Source organism: Topomyia yanbarensis, chromosome 2 (assembly GCF_030247195.1).
Source record: "Topomyia yanbarensis strain Yona2022 chromosome 2, ASM3024719v1, whole genome shotgun sequence".
NCBI classification, from domain to species: domain Eukaryota; kingdom Metazoa; phylum Arthropoda; class Insecta; order Diptera; family Culicidae; genus Topomyia; species Topomyia yanbarensis.
In genome coordinates, this window is record NC_080671.1 from 133,400,755 (window position 1) to 133,410,336 (window position 9,582).

Here is a 9,582-nt window from a genome sequence, read left to right on the forward strand (position 1 = left end):
GTCGACTTTCTAGGCGGCGGCGCTATTTATCACTTTCACTGCAGCTCGGAGAGTATACAGTGGAAACCCGTTTTTATCAGTCCCTTGGTGAATTTTGGGCTGATAAAACAGGCACATTGATAAAATCGGGACATATATTTCTCTTTCTTTTAAAAAAAACCGAAGCTGTTAAAGTATTCTTCTTTTGACCCTAGATATAGCCTTATCACCCTTTCTGATTATTTTGTTTTAATATCCCTTAAGGGGGTCTAACTGACCAAAATTCTTAAAAAAATTAAATTTTTAATTTTGTATATTTCGGATCTCTAAGATAAGAAAAATAGTTGGTTCGTCTGCTAGAGCCCATCAAACTACCAACTATCAATTTTCATACGGAGCTGATAAAATCGGATCAGAAAGCTGATAAAATCGGTGGCAGATAAAATCGGAGGCTGATAAAATGGGGTCTTCACTGAATTACTCTGTTGACAGCATTCGATCTGCTCGTTATGGCTCATCTCTTCGACGATATTGTCACCTGTCACACCAGTCACTCCACTTCGAATTTCTTCGAACCTAGGGCATACGAAGACCACGTGTCTCTCGCACATGTCCAAACCTAAATTCCGGAAACTTCGGACTGCGTCAAATGGAAATTCACCTCTCCATGCTTCCTTTGGACCCAAGCCGACATTGGATCTACCACTCCACTTCGAATTTCTTCGAACCTAGGGCATACGAAGACCACGTGTCTCTCGCACATGTCCAAACCTAAATTCCGGAAACTTCGGACTGCGTCAAATGGAAATTCACCTCTCCATGCTTCCTTTGGACCCAAGCCGACATTGCGATGAAATGTGGAACTAAATTTCCGTTTTTTTCGATAGTTGTTCTACTGGAGCTGTAGAGCTAGAGTCTCGGCAGGCTCCCGGTCAGAATCACTCACTACAATTGCAGACGAAACGGGACATATCACCCACTAAAACACTGCTTAGGGTCAAATACAGCGGGCCGTGATTCTGAATGTAATATTCATTGCACGGTTCAGATATGTGCGAGCGTTGGGACTTCACGATCGCGTGTATCATCGCGAAAGGCTCGTGCGTTAACATATTCGATCGCGTGAGTGTTTGGTGTTTGGAGTGTTGGACCGTGAATCTGATACTTAATGTAGACGACGCTAGAAGAAAGTGAGTTCTTCCATTTCACTAGAATTCGCGACCCAACTTAATGTATGGACCTAAGTTGCTAAGAGGGAGGGTAAAGACTGCCGGACGTGACTGATTCATTGTCGCGGGCGTTTGTGGGTTCGCGTATGAGATAGCGTTTGTAACTTCGTAAATACTAAAACGTTCACCTTATTACCGGAATGTTATCAAGTTTGCAAGATCACGGTCGTAGACTTAAGTGTTCGTATGTTAACGTGTTTGTCACAAGTGCTCACGATTTTGTAACCGTGTAGCCATTTGCATATTTGCATGTGTTCTTGGAGGGTCAAGTGGACCGTCCTTCTGATATTTAGTTTTCGGTTCAATGCTTCCGATTCTGACAGGTAGTGAATTACTCCATATAACTAGTGTTCTCGCTTATGTTGCCATGTAACGTGTTGTCTATTGAATATGAGAACCATGGACCTAGACTTCTGGTACCGAGGGTAGAGACTTCCGTAAGTGACCGATTATTGATCGTACGAGCACGGAAGTTTTTAGGTTCATGCGTGATATCGCGTTTGAAAATTTATAAGTGCGAAGATTGACCTTATCACCTGCGAGTCGTGGGTGTAAGTTTCATGGATGATCGCGAAGGGCTCAAGCATTTGTATGGTAACGTGGTTGTCGCCTGTATGTGGCTCGCTTGCTAAATTCATTTTTTGTCGCTAGTGGATATGAGCGTATTTTTTGTTTGGTCTATCTGAAGGTATTGGTCCACTGCACAGTGGTCGGAAACGCCAAAAAACGTGAACTTAATTCACTAGAGGCCAAACCATCGAATATATTCACAGGGTGTCTTTGGAAGAATTGTTCGTATGAATGTTCCCCACGATCTGATATCAATTGAAATTAGGCATGGCTTACGATGATCAAACTAAAAAAATTAACTTTTTATGCAGACGAGGTAAAAAGTTAGTGTCTTCGACAAAGTTTTAGAAATGCTCATAATAAAAAATTTTGATGAAGAACTTGAGCTTCTAGGATTAAAGGTTACTGGTTTTCTATGGTAACCCCCTTGAAACTAGTTTTTTAATATAACTTCTTTCATTGTGACTTCTCGTGCAAACTATGTTCAAGACAAACGTGTAAGTATCAAAACTACATAGTATTGTCGAAGACTGTATGTAAAAATACTCATTCATTTCAAAGTTATTGAGGATTTTTACATTTTTTTACACCAACTTCAACTACGTATAAGAAAGAAAGGTGCAAACGAAAATGCACGAACAGGCACTTTTTTAACTGTCAAAACTATGCACAATCAAGCTAAGAAGGTTTGGTGCGTGGCACTCTAGAACCCTATGAATAGGGTAAGTTTACTTTATCATATATTTTGACTTTTTCCATTAAAAAATCAGGTTAAATTTTTTTAATATTTTTTTCGTAAAATTTAGCAATTAATGGTATGACATCCATTTGTAAGCATTAAATTCATTATGACATGTTTTTTTAAGTATATAGTAGTTTGGGATCTCCAATGATATTAAAAACTTAACATTTTTGCTTCCACTTTTATAAAACCTGAAATATTTAAGTATAAGTGAAAATAATACTTGTAATTGAATATCAAACCAAGAATTTAAAAAATTTGGGCAAAAAAACTTTAAAATTTTCTTTTGCTATTTTTGTATGGAAAAAGTCAAAAAGGGGGTTCATAGAGTTCTAGAGTGCCACGTACCAAACCTTCTTACCTTTATTGTGCATAGTTTAGACAGTTAAAAAAGTGCCTGTTCGCGAATTTTGGTTTGCACCTTTCTTCCTTATACGTAGTTGAAGTTGGTGTAAAAAAATGTAAAAATCCTCAATAACTTTGAAATGAATGAGTATTTTTACATACAGTCTTCGACAATACTATGTAGTTTTGATACCTACACATTTGTCTTGAACATAGTTTGCACGAGAAGTCACAATGAAAGAAGTTATATTAAAAAACTAGTTTCAAGGGGGTTGCCATAGAAAACGCCTTATAAATCGATAACCTTTAGTCCTACAAGCTCAAGTTCTCCAACAAAATTATTCACTATGAGCATTTCTAAAACTTTGTCGAGGACACCAACTTTCTATCTCGTCAGCATAAAAAGTTATTTTTTTTAGTTCGATCATAGTAAGCCTTGCATAATTTAAATTGTTATCAGATTATGGGGAATATTCATACGAACAACCGATTCATTATCGCGCAAACGCGGACGTTTATATGTTCACTCCTGATACTGCGTTTGTGAATTTATAAATGCCAAAACGTTCTGTTTTAGAGATCGCGGTCGTAGGTGTGCGTGAATGATCGCGAAGGGCTCGAACGTTTGTATGTTAACGTTTTTGTCGCGTGTGCTAGCGTGTATGTAACTTCGCTTGTGAATTATTTTTATAACCGTGTAGTCATTAACATATTCGCGTGTTCTTGAATAATCGCGCGTGGAATCTGATACTTTATCTTTAGTGCATGGTTCAGATACTAGAAGAGAGCGAGTTCTCCCATTTCACTAGAGTTCGCGGTCATTTCGCCATGGGACGTTCTCTATTAAATATGAACTTAATTTTTTATTGGTGCAACTGAAGGCATGAGTCTAGGCTTCTAGGATCGAGGGCAGCGGCTTCCGGACGTGATAGATACATGATCGTGCGAGCGGTGGGGTAATGCTTGAGACCACGTTTGTAAATTTATAAGTGTTAAATCGTTCACTTATTTACCGAAGTGTTTTGATGTTGGCGAGATCACTGTCGTGTGTGGATGATTACAATTGTATGTTCGCGTTTGTGACCAAGTTTGTGCTACCGCGGTGGCCACGAGTGTTTGTACGTTTGAAATGAGAGAGACTGTATATGAGAGAATATGCAATTTATTGTGTTAGTGTGTGTTAGAATGAATCTAATTTAAGATATGGTAATTAAAAGAAAAATATCAAGCATCATAAAGAAAAAAAAGGAAAGACATTGAGTAAAAGCGTATAAAAATTTTTTGGTGATCATGAGTAGTGTGAAGGCGAGCTGGTGAGTTTTCTCTGCATAAATTGTCGAAAAATCTCATACAAACTTTATGAACGTTGGATTGGTAGCTAGGCCAATTTGGTTCAATTTTGGAGCAGAATAGAAATCAACTTATGAATATGATCAATTGAGTTTCTTTAATTTTCTAGCGTCCATCTTTTCTACTGTATGCATAGCAGCATACCTTCTTCCACATGCAGAAAACTAGCTCAAACACCGTAAAAATCAATATGGCTACAAATGTATGGGAAAATATTGTTATTTTTTACGAGTTCTGCTAAAGCGTTTGTATAATTAACCAAGAGTTTCCTTTTTCCCCTACTAACCGTATCTGTTGCGCCATCAGATTGTGAAGTTTTGCACCGACCCTAATACCAACCCCGGGCGATCGGGTGAAAAGGTTTACCGCGGAAAGGCGCACACCAACCACCACCCACCAATCAACGCAGAAAATGAGCGGGAAGCTTGAGCAAATAGTAGCTAATAAAAAAAGTTTTTTAATTGAAAAGTCATTTTCCCTCACCCAAGCTACGCGCGTACCATCTCTTCCTCCCTCCGAGGATCGGATATGTGCACAAAACTGCAACAGTCGATGGGATTATTGAAACTGCTGATGGGTGGTGGTGGTGGTAGTTGCGCAGGTTCGTGTGTAATTTTACGATGCACTATTGCTTCTTCGGAGAAACCATTTGTCCGTACTATCAACAGGAAGCAAGGCAGCACCACACAACAGCACAGAAGGGAGTAAATTGTTTTCGGATTGTAAGCTTCCCTCGGGGAGCAATTAATGGTCACGGAGCGGGTGTAAAGTGCAATTAAAGTTTATACGAAGGAAATTGGTGCCAGCTTCTTTCGATGCAACGTTCTTGATAAGTTGGTTTACTGAACAATTTTTTCTTCTCCTTGCAGGTTCATGGAAGGGTTTATTCGTGCAGGAAAGCTGACAGGTAGGTTAAAGTTGAACGAAATTGTTGGCAAATCGTTGTCTTCTGTCTAACGAATATGTACTTTGTTTGTGTGGTTTTGAGTGAGGTTATCCAATAACATTTACACATTCTTCATGCTTCAGCATTGTTTCAAATGACAATTTAAGTAGCTTCCTCCATCAATTCAATTATCCTGTTCCATGTTCTATCATCAAATCGAACTGAGTGCTGTTTGTTGACTGTAACGAAAAATAATAATAAACATCATGACAGGAAACGGAGAGTCAACCGCAGGTGCGAACCATGGGTGAACAGTGGCAAGCACTTGAAAGAGGTTGAAAAAACAAGTGCAAGCAAAAAATACGCAAATCGTTTGTTTGGAGAGCTTAATGGAACTTGAAAGCATGAAAATCGGATTACGTTTAATATTTAATAAAAAGATGTAATCCATTATTTAGAAACCAATTGTTTCTTAGCAAATCATTTCAGGTTAAATGTTACCTCTCAATTCATGCGCAATCTTTCTGGAATAGTTCAAAAATCAACCACAACACGCATAAATATCCTCAGCGAAGGAATGTAAATTGGAAGCAATTCGCCGCGCCAAGAATCCAAACAATTTTAATTTCGATTGGATCAAAGCCAATAAAAAATTTTCGCTTTCTCGGGTGAAAGGCGGTTCCATCACAGGAAAGAAATCGCCAAGATTATTCAGTTGCTTGATGTTTATTTTGCCTTACGGAGCTCTCCTTGTCGTGTTTGCAGATGATACTGCAACTTGGCCACACAATTGGCGGCATTCGTGGAAAACACACTTAGTGAAAACCCGGTAACTTATTTCTCTTCTTTTTCGCCTCAGCTTCACCCATCTGTGAAAATGTTGGCATCTGGTATTTATTTATTTCGAATATTTTGTTTGCATCCAATCCATACCCCTGTCCTCCGATCTGACCAAGCAGAAATAGATTGCGAGGAGAAAGCTATCGGGATTCGAAGAATTCAGTGTGCTGGTTGGCTGCACACCAGCAACAACAGCAGCTACCGAACTTATCCGCCAGACGAAAGCCTTCGCATAATGGGCAAAAAAAATGTTTCGACAAAATTTTCAACAAGCAAAAGGTTGCACCACACGAAACTTTCAATTGAAATGCCAGAGGAGACCAGACTTCTGGCGGGAGAAGGAAACTTTTTAACAATAATGGTCGATTTTTTGCTTCATTCTTGGCAGCTTGACTCTGGCGTTGTAGTCTTCGGGCGGAATTGGTGATTTTCTCAGCGTGCATGTTGGGCTCGGAGATTTATTGCATAATAATGCAAAAAGTTCCGACACTTGGTTTGCAACAATTTGAACTGAGAAACCATAGGAACTTGAAATTAGCTGCTCTATTGAAAGCATTTGAGGAGAATGGTTCAAGCTTTTAGCTCTGCATTCGGCCCCTTGGGGTTTTGTGTGTCATTGTTTTTCTGCGTACGATAGACTTTGTAGTTATGAGTCGAATTAATACATCCTGAAACATGTTATCTTTATTTGAACTCAAAGCAACACAGCAATAAGGAACTACTTCTACTTCAAAGAGAATATGAACACTTTAAGCATATTTAACCATCGGGCACTCGCGCCGTTGTATTTTGTACCACACCTTCCGAAGCTCTAGCGAAATCTTCTTCCAGCACCAGAGGCTGCTCATTCGGGGAACCATTCGCGCGAGTGCCGGAGGGTTAAAAAAACTTTTACTTGTAGTTTTGCAACAGGATACATTCCATGAACATGGCGCGAAATAACTGCTAAACTCACTCTCACATGTGGCCGCGTTACTTTTGAGGAGGCAAAGAGCTTTAGACCGATCAGTCTGACCTCCTTTCTTCTCAAATCAGTGGAACCTTTAATCGACAACTGTCTTCGAGAAGTTAGTTTTGGGCGAGCACTGCTGCAGGCAATATATCAAGTCTACTACAACTCGGTTACACAATTTTGTCTACAACATTGAAAAGGCTTATTCGCAAAAGTAGTCAAGCTGTTGAATTTTACTTGTACTTTTGACAATGTGTCTTTCGAATCCATTTTGGACGCAGCACGAAGTCATGGAATACCTACGAACTGGCTACACGCAATGCTTAGCAATCGACATATGTCTTCATCTTTAAGACAAGTAGAGATAAGGAAACTAAGCGGATGTCCTCAAGGTGGTGTGCTGTCACCACTTTCATGGAACCTTGTCACCGATGACTTGTTGAGGAAACTTGATGAGTTTGAGTTTCCGACATGTGGTACCGTCAGGGCCGCCAAGAGGTGGGGGGTGTTTTCCCCCGGGCCCGGAGTTTTTAAGAGGGCCCGGATTTTAACAGAAATTAAAATTTTGACAAATATTTTTCAACAAAAATTTATTCGAGAATTCAATTAAAAATTCAATATCTTGTGTATGGGTAACTAGAATAGTGAAAATCCTTAACTACTGCAGATTTAATATCAACTATATTTTTACCAACCTATTTCTCGCATCGAAACAAGATCAGACTCGAGCGGGCATAGCGGAATATGTACATTGAATGTCATGTACGCAGCTCACCTGGGTTCAAATCCCAATCCCACACACAGGAATAGAGATTTGTTATAGGAAAATTCCTAACCTGAATGAAAAAGCGAATGACCTTAAGGTTAAAATGTCTATAATGTCTATAAATGTCTGAATGTGAACGGCACAGAACGGTGGAGTGCTTTACCAAAACATTACACTCTACGGTGAATGTGAAGAAAATAAGATATTTTTCCTTCTAGTGCTACGAGCTACATAAGAAACAAAACAGTGCATATTTATTTGTTTTTAACGTTTTATACAATAAAAAGCAATGGAAGCGCTCCAAGATTTTGTCGAGTTCACTATAATTCGAAATTCTAATTGATTTCAACGCATGCCCATGTGTCTCTTGAAGTCTATACCCTGCTCAGTAAAATTTTGCTGGTCAAAGTACCACTAAAGGCGGTAACCCTACCTCTATTTGAGAGCTCAATTGGTCAAATGAGTCATCAAAAACTCTTGATATACCAAAAGAATTCAAAATTAATCCAAAAATTTAAATTTAAAATTTAATATATTCGGTTTGCCGTTCATTGATAAAAAAAAAATCTATAAAAAATCATATTCAGATACGAGATGATACCAAAACATTTTTGTAAAGAGGTCATACTCAAATGACATTGTTTTTTCGACGATTTTCGACTACCAATTCCCCCTAACAAAGAGGCCAGGGATGGAAAAAATACGTTTTACAATTCTTTCAAATGCGGCCTTTTATCAACATTTGCATTATAACAGCAAATTGCGTACACAACAAGCCCCTTTCGTGACGAGAATAGTGTTAATAGTTTTGTTTTGAATTTTATATGTCATGGAGAGAAGATCTCTCAGTTCACAATCCGGCAGCTGCCAATGATTGTAAGAAGCATACGTTCAACTAAATTGCTAAATTGTGTTTGATTGATTTCGAAGAGCAAATTTAACTCTGCTACCAAACTAAACCAACTAGTTAGCAAGATTAGCTAAGTAATGTTGCAAGTTAAATCCGCATACAAAATCTTTTCGTTTTGGAGGAGTGAGCGTGAGATTTTGAATGTCGCTTCCTGAACGTAACGATTTTATTTTTGAACTATTTTCTAGAAATCAGTTACAACATTCTTTTGAGATATTTTAAGGTGTGCTAACACGCCAACACAAATAAAAGAATAATTTATGTTTTTATAGGATTATGAATGTTTTCGAAATCAGCATAGCATAAAATCCAACCAAAACACTTATTTGAAATTTGATCCATGTTTCTCATTTTTTTTATTCCTACATGGATTTTTTTTATTTTGTTAAAATTTCATCGATCTATTTTTTGAAGTTGTGCATTGTATTTGTATTTCTACAATTGTAAGATTCTGCCTTTTTTATTTATTTGCATACTTTTATTTTATCCACCTTTTTACGTTCCTTGCTTTTGCTTTTTGCCTTTCTCAATAGAAAGGTATTGCAATTGCTCTGAAAACCGACTTTTTAACGGAGGCCCGGAGGGCCGAGTGACATATACCATTCGATTCAGTTCGTCGAGTTCGGCAAATGTCTGTGTGTGTATGTATGTGTGTGTGTATGTATGTGTGTGTGTATGTGCGTCTGTGTGTGTGTACGCGAACACAATCTCACTCACTTTTCTCAGAGATGGATGAACCGATTTTTACAAACTTAGTCCCAAATGAAAGGTGTAACGTTCCCATAGGCTGCTATTGAATTTCTAATGGATCCGACTTCCGGTTCCGGAATTACAGGGTGATGAGTACGATCACGCAGAAAACGTCGATTTTAAGAAATTCTGCAATGAATGTATAATGGTGAAAATTATTCCAAAATGTGACCACAACTGCTTCGATTTGTAGTACTAGGTCATTAACAGCCATTCAAAGTCTCTTTGGTCACATTGGCCACCATCATCGGTTCCGGAAGCCC